The following is a 25,844-nucleotide window of genomic DNA, read 5'->3' as shown; positions in this document are numbered from 1 at the left end:
TTGTCAGACTAGATTTTAAAAAGGCAAAATACAGCCATATTATATAAACCAAAGAAATATTTTAGGTAAATGGAAATATACCTAAAGGATGAAAATATATTTAATGTGTAAATATTAACTAAAAGAAAATTTTCAGCTATATTAATATAAGACAGAAGATCTCAAGTAAAACTACAAAATATAAAGGTGAACATTTTAAAACAAAACAGTAAGTCCATAGAAAGCTATACAATCATAAATTTATAAATATCTAATCATAAATTTCAATTATAAAGAGTAGAAGTTTATAGACTTAAAGAGATAATTTGCAATACAGAATCATGAGGGATTTTTTAACCTTTCAGTAACTAATGGGAAGAAACTGATTTAAAAAAAAAAAAAAAGTCAATTAAGGATACAGAAGTTTAGAATGACTAATATTAACGAATTTGACCTATTTCAGTTCATAGAATATTAGAACCAATCACTACAACATAGTCTTCGTTATATGTATGTATATAGATATATACCTACACACATACATGTTACAACTTTTTTATATTTGAAATGAACATTCTAAGTCTTAAATGTTCCCAAAGGGTTAAGAAATAACAGTTTTCAGTCAGTCTTCCCCAGGTTCTAGTGTCCTAAGATCTATACTTGATCAAATAAGATCTAGTCTTGATCAACTAAGTCTATTTACAAATATACTCAAAACCATGAAGTCCTAAGAAGTAATTGAGTCATCCCTATTATCCTCATCCTGACAGTAGATTTTAGCTGTACCATACAGAAAGTTACCATGAACTATTAACTTTCTTAAGTTAAAAATGGGGAGGGGGCAACAAGTGAATAATTTATTCCAAAATTACTCCCATCTCGGATAAATGTTGTCCTATTATAATGTTAAATTAATAAAATGTAACAGAAAATAATCAAAAATAGTAAAAACCTAAGGATAAATTTATAATGGAACAAACAGTAAGATATTTCCTTCTTTCCCCCTCATGAAAATAATTGTTTGCCATGTAACTTTATCTTTGATAGTTTGGTACCATTATACTTGTGAAATAGAAAAGAATGTTAATACTTTATGCTTAGAGAAAAAGTTTCTGACATATAGTATTATATAAACAGTATTTGAAGAAAATAAAGGTCCAAGCCAAGAAGAGCTGGTAAACAGCTATAGGATGTAAATTTTGAAAAAAAAAAAAAAAGATTCTCTTGAGAAATCAGAGCAGTAAGAATTCATCTACATGAAGGTCTCTTCAGGGACTGGGCACTACAAAAGAAATACAAAAATTTAGCTCTTTTAGCTTATTTAGCTTTTTCTGAGATCATCATTAGTCTATTAGTTTTTAATATAAACCTTTCTACCTTTGCTTATATTTTTAAAAAATATCATCATAGACTATACTTCGCAAATTCATCATCTGTCCCTTCAACAATTATACAGCAAGTGTCTTCCCTGTTGTAGACCTGTGCTTAATGCTGGAGATAAAATGGTGAATCAGAGAAACTTTGCCATTAAAGTAAATAAAATGGAAGTAAAATATGGGAGTGGAATGAACAAGTTTCCAAGTTTGACAAGCAAGTGACCTGTTTTAGGTAGATTGGCATAAGGGCCTTCATGGAAGGGGTGGTATTTAAGTTAAAAGAGTAGAAAGTTACAAGCAGAGAATTGGGCCTCGAGTCAGGAAAGAAATGAAAGCTCAAGGACCTGGAAAGCTCCTGAGCCTGGGACATGTCAGTGACAGGAAGGGTAGGGCAAGATGAACTTGGCGAAAGGTGAAGTTCATCACTGATGCCAGGCTGAGGAGTTTTGATTTGATTGTAAGAACAGTGAGTGGCAAATGAAGTCTTTCTGGCAGAAAATGGACATGGTCTGATTTATATTTAAGATTGAATGAAAAATGAATTTATAAGAAATGAAGTGGGAAGACCAATGGCCTCAAGGTAAGAGATGATGCTTGCCCAGACTGGACTGTACCATTGCCATGAAAGGTCAAGTAGACAGATTCAAAATGTAGATGTTATAAGTCCACCTTACTGATTATTGTGTATAACCAGAAAGGAAATCCCCTAAATTTTGACTTGAGTATTTGGGTCAACCATTTATGGAATTGAGAAGACTGGAAGTGGAAGAATGAGGGGAAAGGAACTAATTGTGAAATAAATTCACTCTATCTGCATATCATTATGTATTTGAATAGAGTTTTCTTCATTCCTTAAGGGGGAAATTGTTTCCCCCAAATTCTGAGATTTCTTTGTTATAAAGATAAGCATTTCAAAGGGAGGCCAGATGTGATTCTCTTCTACAGTATTCCCATATTGTTTGGTCCTTAAAAGTGCTTCTTTCTTGTCCTTAAAATTTTAAGTATTCATTTTACATATTCTTTTCTTCTCCTATATGAGAGCTCTGAAACAAAATTTGGGAAAGAAATAGACATAGAACAAAAGGCAAATTCTTTCTAAAATCTTTAATTTTCAAGAACTGATCAGCTGGAAGTAGGGAAGTAAAATGGTAACTCAAAAAATCATTAACATGCAAGTTGATTTTATATATAAAAAATTCCATCATTTTTCTGGATCAACTAAAGTCATGTGTATATTTTAAAGGTGATTCACTCCATAGTTTGAGTTTTTGTTTTTATACCCATTTTAACAACTTTCCTAATGTGTAATTTTCAAGAATTCAAGTATCTATTATTTGAATGCCTTACTATGATAATGGAGTGATTCATATAATAAGATAGCTTAAAGCTTTTATTGAGTGCTACCTACCAGAATATTGGTCTATGTTTTGTTGTATAATGGTTGATTTAGTACTCACAACTCTACAAAGCAGGTGCTACTAATCACAATTTACAATTGAAGATAGGAGAAAAAAGTTCCTATGCTACCCACCCATGATTATGTAACATATCTGATAAACACCTCCCAAGCTCACCAAGCATACTTTGAGGATACCTAAAATTCTGACCATTATACATTTAGGATGCTAAATATAATTTTAACATTAGCCTAACCAAAGGATAGTAGGATGAAATTGTTGTGTAAATAGTTTTTATAAATCACATGCAGCTAACTTGAATTATCTTTTTTCTGTTCCATTTTTAAGATTGAAAAGCTTTCTCCAATTGCATTCAGTCTCTCATTCATTCATTCATTCATTCAATTTCCTGAGCACTTGGTATGTACTGAGTACTACACTAGACATTTTATGTACTTCAGTAAATAAGAAACAAAGATTCTATCCTCAGGGGGCTTACATTCTAGTGGGGGAAGATAAATAATAAACAGAATACATAAACAGAAAATGAAAATAAAACTGACATGAAGCAAAGGAATCAGTACTGCTAGGGAAGAGTGTCAACTTTGAATAGCAGGTTGTCATTTAAATCAGGTAGTCAAGGTATGCTTCACTTAGAGAACCACATTTTGAGCAAAATTTCCCCAAATAGTAATACGTAATAATAATCTATATATCATTAGAGGTATCACTTTTCAAAATTTTGTCTCATTAAATACATATATGGTTACATACAATAGGACAGTGATTTCTATCTAAAAATGAAATGTTTGAATAAGATTAGTGGATTTGGTGCTTTCTTTTTAATACAATTATTCATCAGTTGAGTAACAAATTGTACCATCATAAAGACTTTTATAATAAACAAAAAAAATAGTCTTTGGAGTTGGTGAACTAATTTAACCAAATTCTTAGACCTGAACTTTATCATTCCGGAGAACAGGATTATTTTCATCAGTTCCAAGGAACATTAATGCCAATATTAGTGTGTGTGTGCATTGAAACCTCAGATGGCTAGTGTGCCCATGTATGTACAACTATTTCTATAGAATAAAAATAAAGAGCATATGCATAATTATAAATGTTCACTATTACCTAACATTTTCCTTATTATTGCAAAAACATGGATATCTTTACTGTAAGGAAATTTGCCAAAGAGGAATAGATTATGTCTAAAATTAACCTATCAAAAATATCTCTTAATTTTCTCCAAAAGTCCTGCTGTTCCTTCAGCATGATTTCCCAGGTGCCCAAGAAAAAATTCTAGCTTTCTTTCTGTATCTCACACTACATAGTCATTCATCAGCAAGTCTAATTCTTTCCTTCAAATCAAATGTAAAATCCATCTAGTTCTCCCCATCACACTACTACAACTGACCAGGTCATCTTGACATTGCCATTACCTGAACCACTATACTCTCTTCCCATCTGTCTTCCAGGTTCCACTCCTAACAGCTTGCCCCACAAATGTTCATACAATCCATTCTCTGCTCAGCAGCCAAAACAAGCTTTCTTAGCATGTCGGAGTACTTAATAATTCTCCCAAAGCTAAAACCATGACACTCAGTGAATACAGAACACATATTAAAGATGTTCAACCCATCGATAGGAGAGGCAGAAAGATTGTAAAGCTACTTTCAAAGGGCAATTAGATAAATGGAGCACTTAGGAAAGGCACACTAAAAGATTTTTCTGAGTTAAGAGACAAACTGGTCAATGTCCTACAGGCAACACAACTGTAACCTTTGGGGTCTCTTTTCTATCCTTTCTGCCAATCAGAAAATTTTGCATTTCTAATGAACAAAAATCTGTAAGTTAACATGCAATTTCACACTCTGTGCCTTATTCAAAAGTAAGGCAAAGGGCTGGGATAGGGCTGGGATGCAGCTCAGTGGGATAGCACATACCTAACATGTACAAGGCCTTGGGTTAAAGCCCCAGCACCATGAAAGAAAACATAAACTGAGTGCGAAACTAAGGCATATTTCCTAGAAAATAATCCTTGGACAATGTTCTAGTATAATAAAAAATGGTATACAGAGCCATCCTTTGACTTTTTTCTAACAGGTTCACAGTAATTTTCTTTAACAAGCATAAATAGGGATCTGTTCTTCCGTTTTCAAACTTTTTCTTCGAATAAAAATTCCCTCTCATGGGCTACAGAATCTACCCAATCTCATCCTTAACTTTCTCTTTGTATCTCCTTCTCCTCAATCATTATGACAACACCAGTGACTCTTGCTGTTCTTTCAACAGCGTCTTTCAGAAATGACACTCTTACTTTGTACTCTACTTATGGCTCTTGCACAGCTGAGCAATGGGTTGTACTCACATATCATTCTTGCCTCTACTTGGATGCACACCTGGACACATTACTGCCACCTGTAACCATCCCATCACTCTTTATTTTTCTTCATAGCATTTACTGTGTTGTGGCATAGTATTTATGTATCTACTTGTTTATTTTTGGCCTCCTTTAACATTAAGGAATCTCTGGTGCTTTAACAGTGCTTGGTGTATGACAAGCACAGATATTTTTAAAATTAGTGATTAAAGTACACATAAAAACTAACCACAAAATTAAAATATCTTCTTTCAAAATATTTCATGAGAGAAAAAATAAGTAAAAAATGAGTTCCAAAAAGAATAGTAAAGCAGGTGTCAGATATGGGACTCAGAATATGCAAAGACTTTTTTGGGGAGTGGCTCCCTGATTCAGCACCTAGAAACTGGACAGATCCACCATGAAACTAGAGTATAAAGACAGCTCTCAGGCTGGAAATACAATCAAATCCAGGCAGGTGCACTTTTATTGTCAGAAAGGACTGTCTGGTGATAGGCGATGGACATCAGCCTGGGAGGAGTACAGATTAAGGGTAAATTTGGTGACAGACCACTCTCAGGAAAGTATGCTCTGTGTGAGACTCTGTACTAAGTACTTTCCCCATGTTATCTCATTTAACTCTCATCAAAATCCTACAAGGTGAGTGATATAATACCCGTTTTCGAATAAGGAGATGGAGGCTTCAGGAGGGGAAAATTGTACATAACTAGTAAATGGCAGAGCCTGCCTTAGGGCATGGATCAGTTTGAAACTCATGCATTTCATACTGATCTTTGCTGCTCTCCACCCATCCTCACTTCAAACACAGCAGGAAATAATTGCACAAACAGGCAAGCTTTAACATCAGACGGTCTATCTGAAAATTGAAGAAATACAGACGTCTGGGCTAGGATTCAACAGAATTCAATGAAACAAGGTGAGTGAATAAAAAGAACAAAAACAGGGCAGGAGTCCAGCCACCAAAGTCATCATGACCAGGAAGAATGGCCAACTTATAAAAGTCAGGATCCTATATTCTGGGGAAAAAAGGCTTGATCATAATGAACTACTTAATAGTTCACTAACAAAAATCATTGCATAATATTAGGGCAGAATTTCCTTGGGGCTAAAATTCAACTACATTTGTAATTCTCAAAATCCATCACATCTACAACCAAGAATTATCCCTGGAGCTTCTTAGAGTATGACCCCATAGGTAGCAGATACATAATCTCAGAAAGTCAGACACCGGAAGAGAGATCAACCATCTGTCACAGAAATGCAGCTTATTATAACAAGTTTATTGAGCACCTACTCTTTACAGAATACTGTGCTGGACCTGGAAGTATCAAAAAGCAAAATCTTAATCTTCTATTTCCTTTAACCACAGTTAGCTTTGGACTTGAAGAGCATGTCATTTAATAACTGCATTGCCTACTTTCAAGTCATTGCACTAGAAATGAATAATAATAGCCCTTTCACTACAACTCCACTGTTTCATGTATTAAGTCCATAAATCACTTTCACACTATGCATTCCAAAGTTTTTCATTCATAGTTGTAATAGACAACTGAATGATTATAAAGGTTGTTGAGCCAATATGGATTATAGAGGCTACCCAATTTGGATTGACAATTATTTCCTTCACTTAGATGCATAGAATTTTGAAAAAAATAAGAATGGAAATTATTTTTAATAACAACTAACAAATGACTCAGAAATAAAGTACAGATCATCCTTAAAAAAACATAAGAAACAAAATTGAGCCCTGTTTTGACTTCTCTACTCTAAAACAGAAAAGGAAAAAAAATCACATGAAATATAGAAATCATATAAAAATTGTTAAATAGTGATCCAAAGGATATATTTTTAAAGCATCTGGTTTCACTTAAGAAGTGACTTATTTGGCTATGAAAGTTAGGTCATTTTGTTGGGTTCTGCTGTTTTCCTGAGGAAAATTGCTAATCACATGCAGGACAGGGCTTGTAGTGTGATAAGCTACACAATGACTGACTTTCTGTAGATTGAAGGGGAAATAACTGGTACCTTCACTTTCTCACACATATTGTTTGTTCACAGGCTTCTTTCTTGTAATTCTTTTCAGAGCATTCCTGTTGGGTAATAAAGGAAGATCAAGGGTTCTCTTTCATGACCACAAAGTTAATTACTGTAATCAGAGAGCATTTGTAATAGTGGATTGTACCAATGCTTATCAAATCCTTGGAAGTATTCATTCGCTTGATTCCTGGACAAATGACCTAAAATAAAGGAGTTCATAAATGTACTTCAATTACCTTCCTGATTTATTTATCCTCCTTTTTCCCCCAACTAAAATTCATTGAACAGTAGACAAGAAAAGACAATGAACTTGTGATGGATTAAAAATAGAGAAACTGTCATGGAAAATTATCTATTTCCTTTCTACTATATATGAATATAAGATTTTTAGAAAAGTGTTCATTATAAAGCAGATATGTGTGAATTTTGTTTCAATTCTAAAAATTAAAATTACATAAAGTCTGGAATTAAAATCTTTTCTATTCTGTTCAGTTTTGAATATATTTATGTCCAGCATAGTAAATACCATGTTAAACTGAAAAGAATACAAAAGGAAGACCCAGACCCTGCCCATAGGCTACATGGACAATTTTTATAATTACAAATAAAATGAAGTATTACTACTACATAAAACTGTTTTAAGTATAAAATTCTGAATTTATAGTACTCACACACAGTGATTTAAAGAAGGGATTTAATAGAGGGGATGGGACAAAAGTACTTAGATCCTAGTCCTCATATTTAGTAACAAAATCTGTAACAGGTAAATGCCAGATATACTTTATGACTGTTCATCCAAGGAACAAAAGTTGAGTTTGTCATCAGATACCACATGGGTCCATGTTATTTACTTGCTGTGATACTTTAAGAAAGTTACTTACAGCTTTTAAATTTTAGTTTCCTCTACAGAAAAATTAGAGTAATAACACCTACCTCAAACAATAGAGAAGATTAAAGGAGATAATTTAGACGATTCACCAGAACTTAACTAGTTGTTCCAAAAAGATGGTTCTCATTCCCCAGAACATACAATATTAATCTAATGAAGGTGCCATTTAGAGAACCATGGTGATTTGTAAGTTGTAGAAAGGCAATAATGAAACTCCTAAGAGTAGCACCAACTCTAATGGATAAAACGTTTTATACAAAAATATATTTGTCTAGAAAAGAACATAGTATCTTAGCTTTCACTTAAAAATAACAAGCCTGTTGGAGTAGGAGTTCATTTTGCTGTCACTCAAAGCTGAATAAACAATCCTTTCTGTAAACATTTATGGTTCTTCTACATAAAGAGCAAGTCACCACCGCCCCCAACCTTCTATTGCCTTCCAAACATGTCTGCTTCCTCTGCAAAGAGTTCAGTTTGTCTGTGGAAGGCTGAACAATGAATTCCTCCTATCCTACCATGAAAAAGATGTTCACCTCCTAATCCCTGCCATCTGTGACTATCATATGACAATGGCAACTTTGTAAATGTGACTAAGACACTGATGAGAGATTATCCTGATTATCCAGGTGGACTCAATGCAATGTCAAGTGTTCTTCTATGAGGGATAAAAGAAGGTCAGAGGGAGGAGAACACAATGCCAAAATGGTAACCAGGATTGGAGCGATGTGATCATAAACTAAGAAATGCCAAGCGCCTCTAGCGGTTGATGTAGAACCTTCAGAAAAGAATGTGGCTCTGCTAACACTTCACTTTTAACCTGAACTCACTTCTGATCTCCAGAACTCTAAGAACAAACTTACTGTTTTAAGCCACTAAATTTGTGATAATTTACTTAAGTGATAATAGGAAACTAATATACCATGAGTACATTTCTATACCCATCTTATGAAGTTGAAGGGCCTCCCTTACTTTGGGCTCTTTTACAGTAATAACAACCATGACTGACATTTATAGAGCTCCTGCTGTGTGCCAAACACTGAATTAGATATCTTACATTGTCTCATTATATACCCACCAGCTCTATTCTGTAAGTGTCTCCAGTTAAACCCATTTTACAGATGAGACAACTAAGACTAAGACTCCAGACCAGGATTATCTGATGCCAAGGCCCATCATTTTAGTCACTGTGCTATTCTGGCTCTCCTGTCTCTCTCTCTTCTTTTCTTTTGTGGTCTCAGATCTCTATCCTTTGGGGACATCCAAAATGGGAGAAAGGTGCTCATTTCTTATAATTTCTGCAAAAAGATTTTGACCTTCAATTATGTACAAGAAAAAAATCAAGCTATTCTTAAGGAGTGCATACATAGGGAAAGCAAATGAGATTAGGAGAAGAGACAAGAGGAAACAGGGACCTAGGGAGGAAAATTTTCAAACTGTGTGCCCAAGTAAATTTAATCATCTCCCCACATAAAGGAGCTTTGAAAATTGAGTGTATCATGAATAGAGGAAAAGAAGTTAAGTGACAATGTAAAATTAATCAAATAATAATAAGAAGAAAACAAAGATAAAATACAAATGCTTCATAGACAGAACCAATTGGAAGACCGAACTGACCCAAACCAACAATTTGAACTAGGAAAGAACAGAAAAATGTTTACTAAGGGAAGGTCTGTTTTGGGAAAGACTTTACTGGTGGGAGGAGTTGCAGATCTGATTTGTCAGAGGATGGAAAAGCATTTGTGCCTTCATAGAGGGGACTGTGAAAAATGTGAAAGACTTTTTTAACTTGAACTTTCTTCCACAATCATCCTAAGAGTTTGAACTTTTAAATATAGAAAATTTTAGGAAACACATAATTCAAGATTATTCCAAGTTTTTAAATTTACAAGTTATAGGTAATAAACATTACTTGAGTTTGAAATTATTTTCCTCCTAAAATACTCAAATCCCTTTACAGTGCTTTATGTGATATTGACTCAGCCTAAGAGGTAATAACTCCCTCCATGGAGTTCCAAAGCTGCTCTAAAACAGACAACAATTCCCGTCTCTGGTTTAGGAAATGTTTGGAGATAGAAAAGCAAGGGGACTGACCTGCCCATTCTACTAACTAGTGCCTGTCTAGACCTTCTCCTTAACACCAACAGTACTACTAGATGTTCTTCAATTTACAAATGAAAAATCCAAGGCTCAGGACATGCAAGTAAGTTCACTAGTTTTATAGATATTAATTAGAAAAAAACTTGTCTGGGCTAACATATCTATTTAGTGGCTGGAAATAAACTGAAATAGACATTTTAACCATAACTAATCATTCTCCATCCATTTCCTACAGTAGCAAGCATCTCAATTACTTGGAAAATTCAAACTAGGGTATACATCAAGGCTTCAAAGGCCCCACTTTTTGACCAAAGTATTCTTTGACCTTCCTATAACAAACTATCATCCTATACCACAACCTACCATTAACAGTTTAAGAGTAAAGGGTTCCTTAAAGCACATATACAGAGAAAACTTACAAAAACAGTCCCCTGTCCTTTTCCATGAATCTTTTACCTGGTATGAAAGTCTTTTGCTTAATATGCAAATGTTTAAATACCTGGAACACCAATGCACAAATTGTAGCTGCCTCATCTTCCAAGTGTCCAAGATAGTTCCATTTCCCATCCTATCCTGTCTTCCTTGTTAAAACTTAGTCTTGGCTTGAAGTTCAAAAAGCATGCCCCCTTCTGAAGCTGTTTCTTGACTAGCAAACTGTTCAACTTTATTACTGTTGAGGACAAACCCAGACAGGGGCCACTAATGAATTCTGAAAGCCTCTGAATATCTTCAATCACATATACACAAAAAGATATTTTTAGAGTCCAAAACAAAAAGAAAAGTAAAATTTAACCATAAGAGAAATATGGAGGGCAGGGGATGGGGGTGGGGAGCCATTAGACCACTTCAGGAGAGGGACCCATGAAACATGACCTGATTATTAGGAGAAACAGATTCAGAAAGAAAATTCACACAAAGCAGAGCTCTACCATAAAAGGGAGAAACTTTCTCCCATTTGATTAGTGGAGGTTAATACCTATAGCTTTTATAAGAAATTAAATGTAGCAAATAAAATTGAAATTTTCATTTTCTACCCATTATCCGTGCCTTGTAAATCTGTCCTGAGGCAGACGCTGGATGGTTTCCTGGCTATTTATTCTGGTGGTTTAATAACTGAGCAACTATTACTCTTAATAACTATCTCTAAAGTACCATTTCTCTCCCTAACTTCAGTGTCTCCCACTGAATAACAAAGCATTTTGATAGGAGTCATTAAATATAACTTTAGTCATGAGAAGCCAGCAGATTTTTTTTAAAAAGCGGAGCACCTACATGTATGTAGTGGTATCACAGAGAATTTATATTTTCTTTTTGTTTCTTTGCTTTCCAAATTGTGAACATGGTTTATTCAGTCATAAAATGTGTTATTTTTAGCATGGATTTAAATTCTATATACTATTACATGCTGAAATAAAAAGTCAACAGTTTTCAGTACATTTTCAGTTCATCTAAAAATTAACCAAATGGTTTTGGAAGAATTTTATCAAGGGGAAATTGCATTGGAGATAAAAAGTTCTGTACCATGAAATGAGAAACAGCATTTCTGGGGCAGGGGTATAAAGGTGGGGAAAATGTTCCTTGTGTTATGCTTATTTTTCTGGGACAGGAAAACTCTGTTAACTTGTAGTCTTTGTAAATGTCTTTTCTACAAAGGCCTCTGACTGATTGGTCTTTAGGAAGGGCAGGCAGCAGGGTAATCTATGCCAGGCTTTGTGGCATACTCTTTGTGTACTTGGTGAAGTGACCAGTATCCAGATGTTGCCCATATCCAACAGATATTCTGAACACACTTAAAGCAAATCCATCTATCAATGGGGCTTCTGCTAACCAGTCTCATGAAACTGATGTATGAAAGTCATGATGTCATTTCATTGATTTGCAATGAGAAAGAAAAACAAGGTCTTGGAGACAGGAATACCTAAATCTGCAGAAAGACCCCAACTGCTCTTTTCAGATGGACTTAAAAATGAAGTCGATTTCATAATCAGAAAATAATTTGAGAAGCATGAAACGAGAACTAGAAGAGTTAGTTAAAACTAAGGGAATTTATTAACAGGCAGTTTTCTGAGTATTCTCCAAGAGCCCTTTTGTTTTTGCTGAAGTGTTTAATATGGGAGATTTCTTCTCTGATCTTTAATTGTGAAGTGAAACTGGAAGCCCACAATCTTTCTTTCAAATTTTTGGGAGAAGCCTCACATCAATCCCCAACTACTAAGCATGACTTCAATTTTTAACCCGAATTTGCACTGTATTTTAATTAACAGCTTGTTACTGCTTTGGAAAGTACTTTCTACTTTTCTTGGCCTGAGCAAAAATTGCCTCCCACTCTTTAGTGAAGCCAGACAGTTATCTTATTTATGTCTCAATATCTTGACATAGAACGTGATTAAGGTATCTAGAGAGTAGAGTGTCGGGCAATACTGGGATCCTTTTTTGATACTTTACAGAGGATACCAGACAGTTCCATAAAAATGCAGTGTTACTGGGTCACTCAAAATAAATTGTTTCTGCTGTCCTATATTCTACTTGGTGGCTGGATAAAATAAACACTAATGTTCACAGATACACAAACTCAGGAGCATTCAACTTGGGTTAATAGTATCCATATAAAAAATTCATTCTCTACTATTTAAACATATGATTTCAAACTGAGATCAACTGAAGTTAATTATTGCAATAAAACTTCATTTAAATTCAAATAGTCTACACTTTTGAATTTTCATCATCCTAAACATAATCCAAATTATTAAGACTTTACCATATTCAAACCGCAATTGCACTCTTATCCAGAATTAAACTGGAAAACACAGGTTTCCATTAACAGGTTTTTATAACTATCAGAAGCTTGGAAAGAAACTAGATATAATCAGAAAAAGACAATGTCCAATTTAAAAGCATTTCTTATAGTCTTGTTTTTAGAATGTCCATCCATTATAACCATTAATGAGAATATTATAATACCAGAACAATTATTTGCTATCTTATTAGGGAAAAGAAACTTCACTGCAGTTGAAGAGACTTCAAAAGAATTAGAAACATTGAAAGAATTAGAGACATTCCAGAATACAGAAATTGAAATCTAAATTCTTTGATAAAAATGTAACAAATTTGTACTGGCAAAGATGATAATAATAAAAGTTGAGGAAAAGCTCCTGTCTGATGGTCCTAAAGGTTAAGGCAGTTTAGGTTTGCATTATATAAAGTATTGCTAACACTGTTTCCCCCTTTATCTGTCACATGATGTGTTTCCTTTGTCTTAAAGTGAAATCATTTTGAATCACCCATAATTTGCTCAACAGTCTTCTTGTGCTTTTTGCTAAAGCTAACTTATTCAAAGAAAGAAAATTATCCAACTGTAGCATTCGAACCTACTCAATGACATTCCAATTTTGAGACCCAAAAGGAAAACTCTTATGGAAAACAAAATCTGTCTATAAATGTTACACAATTTGCAAGAATGACCGTTTATTTTGAGGGTAGATAGGCTAAAACTCAAGGTAGGGTGGGCTTTCCTGAATTATAAAGAATAATTCATTTTACATAAAATTGATGTACTCTCATATTTGTACAGGTTTTCCTATACTTGTCCAAGGCTACACAGATTGGACATATTTAGACTAATATGAAACCTAGATCTCCTAAAGGAAGTCCTTCTTGCTATTCTTATTCTAATCATTAGGAAGATACTAAGCTTACCCAAGTACAAATGAGCATGAGGACATGTAAGAATAGAAACAGAAGAGGAGAAATTCCCGCCTAGATTATCTGGAGCATTGTCTGTCACTCCTTGACTAGGACACCCGTCGCCCAGTGGATCCTCAGGGTGGATCAGACTATCTGGCTGCATCTGCATCTTTTCATCCTTTGCTGTATCTTGTGTTGTACACTCTTTGGGGAATAGAGTGAGTGTTGTGCCCAGATGAAAGAGGACTCTTCCTCAGCCAGGCTTTCATAAGTAGCTGCATATCACTGTTAGGTGCTCCCAACAAGCAAGCTTTTGAGGTCAAACGTGGAAAATACAGAGTTATCATATTTTCAAGAATCTAAATTCTAAAATTGTGCTTAAGGGTATATGACTCATATTCTGGAGCTCAGCTTTAGAATCCTTAAAAGATTAAATTATTGTTCTCCTTTGCTCTTTTTATTATGAAAAGAAAAAAAAATTCAACCCTCCCTAAACTGTAGACAAGAGTGAACAGAATGATCTCTATCTTTAGATTACCTCCTTTCTTTTTTCATTCTTTCCTTTTTTTTCCCCTTAAACATAGTATTTGGCCCTGGCAAACTCTTGGGTACTTGGCAAGTTCTAGCACCTAAACACGTTTCTTGATTTAAGCCAAGGGAAATGACACAATGCCAGTTTTAGCAGTGAGCCTATGTGTCAAAAAGTAGCTTACAGTTGGGACAGTGGAATTTTACTCTTCAGGAGGAAAATTAGGCAGAACAAACATAAAAAAGAACAACAACCCATTTTGAGTTCCAAGAGACAATTTCCCACAAGCTGTATAAACTTTCTTTTGTTAAACAAATAATCCTAGAGATGAATTTGTTTTCATATTTTGGGGACACATAGTAATGATTACCTGTGGTTTTTCTCACTGGAAACCTTGACAGCAAGACATATCATGTTCTTCATTTTTCCCAGCTAAATGTCTTAAGAAGATATTTCTGGAATCTGATACTTTCCTATGTCAATGATTTTATTAAACTGCAATCTAAAGTTTTTTAATCATCATATCTAATTTTATATGAAAGTACAAATCCTTAAGTCATTCCCTAGAAATTGCATCTAGAGACAAAGATTTGTTGGTTAAAACTGCTTCACAAGATCTCAATATACCACTCCCTCAGTTGATGGGAGAATCTGTCCTGCACAAAGTTACAGTGTGAAAGGTTCATGTGATTTCTATGTATTCTGAGAACTTTGAGAGGACACTCTTCAAATTTAAGCTCAGATAAGGAAATGGAGCAAACAGAGTAGACAGAAGAGAGATAAGTGTGCTGAAGTATTCTAGAAGCTGCTTGCATTCAGGGGTCATTGAAACAGAACATGCCCATGGTCTAAGTGAGACCTTGACCCAACATCTCTAAGGATGTGTAACTGGAGAAGGCCCAGCCATTGAAAAGTCCCAGACTTATGCAGTTAGCTGAAGTCTCTCAGTGTGGCTCAGTAATCATCCTACACAGATGACTGGCATGGTTATTTCCAAATGTCTTACCTCTTTCCACTTTTTCTCACCTTACCTCTTCTTGGATTTCTGGTACACTCTCACATGATGTGTCTGAGCAATCTTACTGAAATTTTAATTTGGAACAGAGAGTCACTGGCCCCTTAAAAATAAAATTGTTTAAGGAAAGCCTTATCTGAGGAGCGAGACTTTCTGCCTGCTTCACACTTCTCCTGCAGGGAGGGAAATGTTATTTGGGGATTATGTAATGCTCATATCCTATATTACAATGCCAAAAGAATAGGAGGAGGAAAACTTTTCACTTTGTTCTCTAGGAATGTGCGTGTGTTTGTTCATCCTGCTCTTCCTTTGACTAAACCAAGGCTCAGCCAAATGGAATGACTCATCAGGAAACGTGGAAAGTTGATGGCACCTCAGAAAAGCACAGTTCCTTGAATATGTTCCACTGAAATACACAATATCATCTGTTGTTTTAATTAAAGCAGATAAATGAATCAGTAAAATGGGTTTATGTCTTCTTACAAGCTCCTTTCATATTAATCTGCCCTAATGCACACTAGACATTTATATTCAATGATCTTTAAGACAAAACAAAACATGTGACTTTTATAAAATGCCCAAAGAAAACCCCACTAAAGATTTACAAAATTGTTTAATCACATTATTCTTTCCCTTTGGTTGGTCGTAGGTCATCCCTCCAATTATCTTAGGTGATGACTGCACCTTTTATTTCTTCAAGGTATTCTCTTAGTTACTGCTAAGATTCCATATGGCAGCCTTGTTTAAACCATACAATCAAATATGTTCATACTGTATTATTAAAATGTACTAAAGTTTTTCATATTTCCTCATGCAATTAAAACATATTTTTAAACTAAGCATCTTTCTTAGAAATACAGATAAGAATAGTAGAGTATATGATTATTTTTTAATTATTTTAGTTGTAGATGGACACAATACCTTTAATTTTATTTATTTTTACGTGGTGCTAAGGACCGAACCCAGTGACTCACATGTGCTAGGCAAGCACTCTACCACTGAGGCATAACCCCAGCTTGAGTATATGATTCCTAAATTTTGATTTGATCCTTTTGGGATTAACTAGATAAATATTATAATTTATATGAATACAATAATAATCATCCATGACAGTAACTCCCATATTGTTCTTTATCACCAGAATAGTCCTTTAAAGATGCAAAACCTAATATTGAGCCAAAAGAAAGACATCATCCTCACCAATGCATTTTTACTAGGAACAAGAACATACTTAACTTCTTCCTTTGTAAGCCCGAACATATACAGTAATCTTTAAGTATTGCTCACAAGCATGCCAAAGGGCAACATCAAACAGTTGGGAGTTTGCAATACAACAAAAGAAAGAAAGGATGATTTATTCAACTCTAATCAGCTCAATATTAATTTCATGAATTTTACACCTAGAGAATTCTGATTGCTATAGCTCTTACCATGAATAAATTTTGTTCTTGCAAACTGATAATTAATTCTTACACCTTGGAAAACTGAAAAGCCTAGACCTCTGAATACATTTACATGGAAATTAACATCCTTTTCTACTGTTCCTTTGAAATTTCTTTACAGATTACCTTTCCTCTTTCAGTTCAAACTGTATCAAACATCCACTAATACAGTTTTCTTTTCTCTAGATTCTCAAAGACTTGGAGTTTAGAGAAACCTCAAGTGTACAAAAATATAAAAACTAAGGACAAGTGAATCCATGTTATCTATGAACCAACGTATTTAATCTTGCTACGAGTATCGGATATGTTATACTAAACTGTCATAGGTACCTATGTTCTAATCATGTGGAGTTCATTCTTTCATAGATGCAGCATTTTTATAAAAGCAAAAAAGAAGTTTAATAAGGGAACTTACATACAATACAAATATTATTTTGCTACAAATAATCTAATAGGTAATGCTAAAATGTCTTTGTTAAAACTGTTCAATTAGACATTTCCAATAACAACTCTCTCTTCATTTTTTTCTTCTTCCTTTTTTTGAAATTGCCTTGCCTTTTTCTTTCAATGTCATTTATTTTTCAATCTTTGGACCATTTATTTTCCCATTAAAGTGAAACACAAAGAATGGCTTTCATTACATCTCAGAGAAGTGAAATGCTGGTCGATTGGCACCAACATATAGGTTCCCTCACTGGGAGAATGGAGAGAGTCATCTCTGCTTTCCATCTTTGAGACAGACTCTTCACAATGGATAAGTGATTTGAAAATCAAACAGGCATTTCAGGTATTTTGTTGAAAGAGGAAGATAATGCTGAACTGGCAGATGGTCTAAGTCATCTACACGATGAGTTGTGAGCAAGTAGACAAAGCTTCAGTAGTTTAAACACTTAGAAAAAATACGCATGAACACTTAAAACTGTCAAACCTGGCACATTTGTTTGCATAAGGTGTTAAAAAAAAACCAAAAAACTGAAATAATTTTCAAATTTCTAGTTTTTATCCTTAACTTCCTTAATAATCTTAAACCACCAGACTTAGAGAACATAAATGTCACCTAATCAATTTCATCTCCTTTGACAAACCTTATATCTAAACCATGAGTTTCTATAGTCTTTTTAAAGATCACAAGGTAAGATTACACTGATTGAGTTCATTAAAATATAAAACTGAAGGCAATTCCACAGAAGACTAAAGTGAACACATGTATCAAAGCACCAAAACTGCGTCATCAGACTTGAGCTCATCAGAAGGTCATCTACTGAAGATGATAAAACTGACCCTTTGTGTATATTGATCCATATACTACTGGAACAGAAATTTTATATACTATTTGTATAAGTCTAAGTATAAATGAAAATTACTAAGAAACATTTAGAATGAATTCATTGAAATTGTATTTTTTAAAAAATTCTTATAGTCCTACGTTTTGAAATATTGTTTTGTTCCTTAAGGTGAAAGCAGTGTGGTGCTGGAAATACTCCTTAGCATTTAAATAAGGCAAACAGAGTCCTTCCTTTTTTTATAATGTATTATTTCCATTAATAAAGCTGTATTTCAAAATTCCCTGCAATTTGTAAGACAATATGCAAGGTGGAAAGAGTTCAGGGAGACCATAATCTCAAGAAGTTTAAAATCTCAGAGAAGATGGATTCATAATAGACCACACATGGCAGTTATAGATAGAGAGTCCAGGGGAGGGGAGATCACATTTAGCTGGTATTGGTCAAGGTGGCTTTGTGACAGGGTTTATGGCAGGTGGTATGTGGATGAGCAAAGGGTTCAAAAGAGGTCACCACAAATCAAATGGACAACACTAAAAAAAAAAGTCAAAGAAGCACAACATCACATGAGGGAATATGGATATGGGAGCCACGGGCACTGTAGCTAAGTGTGCATGAAATTAGAACTTACTCTAGTCCACCAGGCACATGATCATGACCTAGGGATATTGACCACAGGTGTGGGGGCAGGGACCAATATTGACACAATGGACTGGTTTTTTAAATTGTCTTCTTTAATTATCCAATAGCAATATTAGAAGAAAATCATTTTGTAATTCACAATTTTACTACCTTAGCAAAAAAGCAAATATGTTCATAACTTTGTATTCCCTTCCAGGGATTTGTCCATATGGCTGAATATTTTTACCTAGAAGTTGTTATACAATTTTGCACTCAGATTTTTTCACCGAACATTATAATGTTGAACATATCTCTTTTGCTTTTTAAAATGTTCTTTGAGGAAATACTTCCCTCGAAGATAGAATTAGACCTATAGCAAGAAGGTAGCTAAAAGCAGACATTATTTCTTGATGAGTTTTTATAAACATTCCTCTGAAAGGTCCTTAAGCACATGCACATGTTCCACATCTTGAATTTTCCAGAGTGGCCCTGATAACACATTTTGGTCTGTTGTCTTCCTCCTTTCTACCTTTGGTATACTCGTATTGGATTTTCTTGATTCACCTTTATTCTATATTTTTAGCAAATATGTTTGATTTCAGGTATCCCCCACTTTCTTGCAGGACAGTTGCAGGCAACTTGCTAAACATCTCTAAACCTTCCTTTCATCTCCTGTACAAAGAGAGAAGTAATCCATGACCCCCTCATAAGATCACTGTGATACATTAAGCAGGGTTTCCATGAGGGGAACTGCCTACAGTGGTAAGGAGCACAGACTCTGAGACCATTTTACATGGATTCAATATTTTATTCCACTCCTGGACCTTAGGCAAGAAAGAATTCAAGAAACAATGAAGATGACAAAAATAATGACATGCATACTCCTGCCAGGTTGCTGTAAGGAGTAAAGTAGTTAGCAGTATACCTGGCAGATATGAGTGGTATGTGTGTGCTAATTATTACCAAAAGATGGTTGGAATACTATTTGGATAATGGTAAACATCCAATAAGTGGTAACTACAGATAACTACCTCCCATTCAAACAAAATATGTTATCAGTTCTGTTAATTGATGTTTGTTTTCAGTCCATTAAATTTGGGGGACGTGACCCTAGTTTATAAAGAATTATACAATATTTGTCAAGTGCCAGTCTCTGTTACCAGTACTTTACACATAGTTCATTTTTAAATTTTATAAGAACACTATGAAAAAAGATACTGCTGTTATTCCCAATTTATGAACGAAAAATATGAAGTGCATAGAGGATATGCAATTAGCCCTATATTACGGAAACTGGCCATTAATCTACCCCAATGCTAGTGGCTGATAGAACTGTAATTCTGATCCAGACCTTCTGGATTTAGGGTCTGTACTCCTAACCATGGCACTATGCAGGTTCCAAGAAAGGAAAACATTCAATCTGTAGGCCCTTTTCTAATGCAATCTTCTGGGCCACATGCCAGGCACTGTTAAATCCCCTTCTTGACATTTGAAAATCTATGGGAATGAGGTCTGTAAACATTCAGGCTCCATGCCCAGTGGCCTCTCCAGTTTCTGTCATCAATTCTTCCCCCCTCCCACCACCACCCCACAGGGGCCACACACAGAAGTCTAACAGTTCATAAGATGTCTGGGAAACTCCAAAAACAGAAGGCAGATGAGAAGCAGTGGGGAGTTTCATCCATGAATGTCTCCACACAAGAATCTAAATGCTGATTGAGGGCATGCTGCCCTCAATTGAGGGGAGACCAACTCCTGCTGGCAGGAAGCTCAGCATTGACAACAACCTTTGAAAAGGAGGTGGGGAGATTTGCCAGCTGGGAATAGACATCTGGCAGAGGATCAGAGGGACCCCATGTCAACTAATCCAACCAGAGTTGGATTTAAACACATTTCCTCTTGGTGCTATGTGAGATCTTACTGAGTCCACTAATGGAAGAATAAAGCTAAAGAAATTCACCCAGAAGCAAATCAGTTTCCAGGTAATGAAGGCATGACTCCTAATTATGCATCATTAGGGAGATCTCCTGACCAGAGGGAGGTTTTCTGACCAGAGGCTGGCCAGAATCTTGGCCGAGCATCTTTAGAGTATAAAATATTGATCAACTAAATCTAATTTAAGGGTTATCTGCATATAAGCAAAATATAGGAGAGCACCTTGACAAGTATCTCTAATCTCTCCCACTCCCCACAAACTAGTGAAGAAAATTTAATTTTTTTATCTTAGGAAAGAGTTAGGTTACTTCACTTTGACAGCTAGATTATAACCTATATACCAAGGTCTCTTCTTTCATTTATAGTCAAAGCAACCCAAAGCTTAGATTTCCCATGTGCTGTACTTGAACTGCATTTTAGTAATAGTGAAGACTGAGCTTGGTCCTGTACTCACAATTCCAGACCTTGAGTTTTAATCATTGTATTTTTCTTATTTTATTTTATTTAATTAATTTTTTTTGGTACCAGGGATTGAACCCAAGGGTGCTTAACCATTGAGCCACATCCCTGGACCTTTTTATTTTTTATTTTGTAACAAGTCTAAGTTGCTAAGGCTGGCTTTGAACGTATGATCCTCCTGCCTCAGCCTCTCAAGCCATTGTATTTTGTATTCTAAAATTTCTCACCTGCTTCAATTTTCTACTTCTGAACAGTCTCTAACTGAAGTGAGACCTTGCCAATTTCCCCAGCTCCACTCCACAGCTCGCCAGCTCTCTTCAAGTCCCCTATGCTTCCTACCCTTCTTATCCCACTGGCTCACATTTCCCCCTTGCAGATCATCTCACTACTGATCCCAGAAGAAGCTATTTCTGGGCCTCAATCTGGTGAAATTCATTTGCTGACATACCTAGCCAGGCTTCCCTTTGGTAACTTTGTACGGTCCCTTAATTTCAACATTGCCTCAACCTCAGCCCCTCTAGCACCAGCCTGAGCCCTGGGCATCCCTCACAGGTTAACCAAGTGGAGCCACCCTCTCCTTTCCTCATCCCCAAAGGACACCTCAGATTCTCTTTAATCAGCTCAGCTCTATCAGCCCAGTTTTGTTTTTTTTTCCCAATGCCATTGTATAGTAGATTCAAAGTTCTAAGTCCTATAGATCTAAGAATGCAGAGATATGTAAAATGAGGATACATGGCTGTAACTGAAAGACATATAAAAAATAAATCCTTGGTGGAGAGAGAGAGAGAGAGAGAGAGAGAGAAAGAGAGAGAGAGAGAGAGGGAGGGAGAGAGAAGTAAAAGAGGAACATATTAAGTAGTAGTAGCTACCCTTGGAGAACTTTGAGAAAACAGCATTTGTCTTTGTTGGTTTTTATTGCAAAGACAAGCAATGGGTGGGAATAATCTATTTGAGGAACCAACATCATAGAATATCTTGCTATTTAAAAATGAAACTATTTATATTGTGCACAACCATAGAAATGAAAAATTGTACCCCATTTGTATACAATGAATCAAAATGCAATCTGTAAAAATTTTTTTAAAAATTATTTAAAAAAGAAACTAGAATTTCACATTATCCTGAAATTAAAATTGAGTATTTTCTTTTATGTCAAACCCAGGTTTGAATATGGCCTTATACTCCACCATATGAGACCACTTTTCATAAGGAAAATAGGTTGCAAATGCACTTTATTATACAAAGTGTTTACTTATGTTTTCATTTTTCATAATGTAAATATAACCAATTAGTAACATAATATAATCTATTTTTTCTCTAAACTCCACAATTTTGAATGAACTCATTATTAGACTTAAGATGTCTTTTTTTCATCTCAACTGTGGCTTCTTTATGGTCTCTCTTGCTACTCCTCTCTGTGTTTTTACTAAGTCACTCATTTTCTGAATCACTATGTCTACATATAAGCTGCTGCTGGACATGAGTGCTGTCTTCTCCATAACTTGGGGAGAAGGAATTAAAAATACATCCTAAATTTACAAATAGAATGAAGAAAATTAAGTATCATCCACTACAATTCTCAACTCCAGTACACAATTGTGTTTTCTTAGACTGTGTGGAAGACAATGCAGCCCAATGCTAGTTTGGACACTAGAACCAGAAAACATGACATCTGGGATCACTAATGGCACACCTAGCTTTCTTCAGCTAACTCTCCATTTTACTCCCACAAATACATCCCCTAATAACATTCTTGCATGCTTAATTCCATTTTGTCTCTGTCTCTCAGAAGACCAGGATTGCCCAATTTCATATCTGACATGACTATACATTTTCCCTTAACTTTCTTTCCTAAGCTTCTCACCCCGCTTGTACTGTAGAAACTTTGCCTTAGTTACTTCAACAATCAGCTCAAATAATAACTTTTTATTATGTATGGACTCTTTCATTTTACCACAATGAGGAAAATACAATTATTCCCAACTTATGGGAAGAAGAAAAAAAAGATATGTAGAGAGGTTAAGTAACTTGCCTAAAGTCATTTAGTTAATAAAAGAGCCAGGACTTGAATCCATAAAATCTTCATCCAGACACATTCTTTTAAACACTATGTTGTGCTGCCAAGTAATTTAGTTTGCTAAGTCAAATACATTAACATAAGATTGAAATCTTTGCATCCATTCAAAAATTTACAAAGATTCACCTTATTGAATACATAGCTATTCCCAAAGTGCCCTACAACTCCCAAAGAGTATAGGATGAGAACCGACATTACACATAATAGATTCAGAAAAACATTTTTAATGTTACAGGCATTCATTCATCTGTTGAACAAATGTTTCAAATGACAATCATGTGTCTGGTTATGTACTACAAAAATAAAGAACACTATTTTCCTTAAAATTTTCACTTCTTCAAAAAGAAGAGTCCTATTTTATGTCAAATTCTACTTCAAAAGCATTCTAAACCTCTACCATTTACCATTTCTTTGTCACGAAAACAATTCTTGGATCAAGATTTTCCCTCTCTATCCATTTCTGTAATTTTTTTTTCATGATGTTGAAGCGTTACCTTTAATGAGCTTACCCCTGCCAGGACCCTAAATCAGAAATAGCTCATTAGAACAGGAGGGGCAAGTACATTTCCACCTTCCAGCAGGAGTCATTCTGTTTATCAATCACCCACATTAGGCCATGAAGGAGGTAACAACCAAGACCAAATGTAAATGGAAAATGACTTTATTAAAGTTTCAAACACCAGTTTCCATCTCTTGGTTACCTTGGTTGCAACTATGCAAAACTCAAAGTAAACTGTTAATTTATGAAGTAGTGAATCGTGGAAAGATGGACTTTGACACCAATGAGATTTGCTTTGCCTTCCACCATACTTGCTGGCTTAAACTGTACATAGACACATTAATTAACCCCTCTAAGTCTATTTCCCTTATTTGATATTCGTTGTGAAAGCTAGATAAGGCATTGTAAGTAGGGTGCCTGGTATAATAAGTAGGTGTTCAGTAATTGTCTCTTAATATCATGACAAATCTTTCTCCCTTGCCAGACTGTCAGCTCTTTTGAGGCTCATTTCCAGGTCACATAGTCTCAGAAATTATAGTATTGACACAGAATGGATGTTCAATAATTATTTATGAATAAATGGTTTGTGGTCTAGTCAGTGGACTCTCCAGATGAAAATTTAAATGGGTGACCTCCTAGACCAAATCTACCTCAACAATGATGCATAAAGGCCATTCTAATAAATCTTGAGCCTAATTCTGAAATACTGGCTTACTCTCAAAGGTCAATGCACGCAAGTTTAGAATAATAAGAGAAAATGTTGATCTATCACCTTGCAACAACATTGAAACATAAAAGGCCTGAAAAAATAGGGATGGGATAGAGTGTAACAGTGGGAAAGCTGGAGAGATTATAAGGGAAAGAAAATATGAAAGCAATGGTGATTTCATCTTCAAGAAAGAGATCATTCGAAAGTCATGCTAAATTACAGAAGCAAGAAGTTACATGGCATTTTTCATCTTCAAAAAGAAGATCAACTTTAGACCAATTGTTACCATATCCCTTATTCATGTAAATGTGGTTGCCATTTGACAGCTGGATTAGTGGAAATAGAGATCCCAATCCCCAATTTTCACATTGTCACACAGGAAATTCATCATAGAGTCAAGACAGGAATCAGGACTTATGCTTATAAAACTTGATCTTCATTAATGAAAAGAAATGTAAAGAAAAGATAAATCTGTTAGTGCAGTGTGAGAAAGGGGAAGAAGACAGAAAAGAAAGAAACGGGGGAAATAGAAGGCATTTACTGAGCACTTACCATTCCTAAATATATTGTGTAATTCCACTTAATCCTCAAAACAACTTTTGCTTTGAATAATATATGGAAAAAAAAAAAAACTCAGACTGAGAAATTCCAAGAAATATGTCCAAATCAAACACCTAGTAAACAAAACAAGAACATGAGATGCACCTCAGTTCTTCTGACTCTAAAGCCTAAAAGTCACTCAATAACCTGATTAACAAGACTTCCAAAAACTGATCAAAAGGCATCTACTACCAACCAGTAGGGGCCATGTGCATGGGCTAATCTAAGCCTAATATTGGCTTAAAACTTGCATGAGGTCATCAGAAAAACAATCTCCAATTTTCCTATTGAGATAGTCTGAGCACCCGAGCCCAGAGAAGTGAAATTTTTGTTTCTCCTTAATATCTCCACCTCTGTTGAAGTGGAAAATGACTCATTCAGATTTACAGATTAAAGATGGGCTTTTTTCAGTATAAGTTATAAGGATCAGAACATAGAACTCTAGAACTCTTATCTAGGTTTAAGTTCTGGCTCCCCAAGTACTAGCTTTGTGTCCTTTGGCTAGTTACTTAAATCTCCCTGCCTCATACTCTTCATCTGCAGAGAATAATAATGATATGTGTATCAGAGGATTATAATGAAGATTAAGTGAGTAAAGACATGTTCAAATACACAGTATAAAATAAACATTAGCTATTAGTCTCATTATAAAATGCATAACAAACTTAGCTTTTAAGTCTGGTTGTCTTATCACTGGGCTATGCTAACTCCTCACATAGATTTGTAACCTCAGAACAGGCAGGACTCAACTTAGTTTTGATCAAAAAAAAGATGTCATTGTCAAAGAAAGATCACTTTTAAATGTCAAGTCCCCACAGTGAAATATACCAAAT

The 25,844-nt window shown here is 35.0% G+C and overlaps 1 protein-coding gene across 3 annotated transcripts in view; it reads left to right on the top strand.

Annotated features, from left to right (window-relative positions):
* Grm3 (glutamate metabotropic receptor 3) overlaps positions 1-25,844 on the top strand; it is a 204,875-nt gene that overhangs the window by 46,437 nt on the left and 132,594 nt on the right. The window lies entirely within an intron of this gene.

Source organism: Sciurus carolinensis, chromosome 8 (genome assembly GCF_902686445.1).
Source record: "Sciurus carolinensis chromosome 8, mSciCar1.2, whole genome shotgun sequence".
NCBI classification, from domain to species: domain Eukaryota; kingdom Metazoa; phylum Chordata; class Mammalia; order Rodentia; family Sciuridae; genus Sciurus; species Sciurus carolinensis.
The sequence above is the reverse complement of the archived record's forward strand: the minus strand, read 5'-3'. Positions and strand labels throughout refer to the sequence as shown.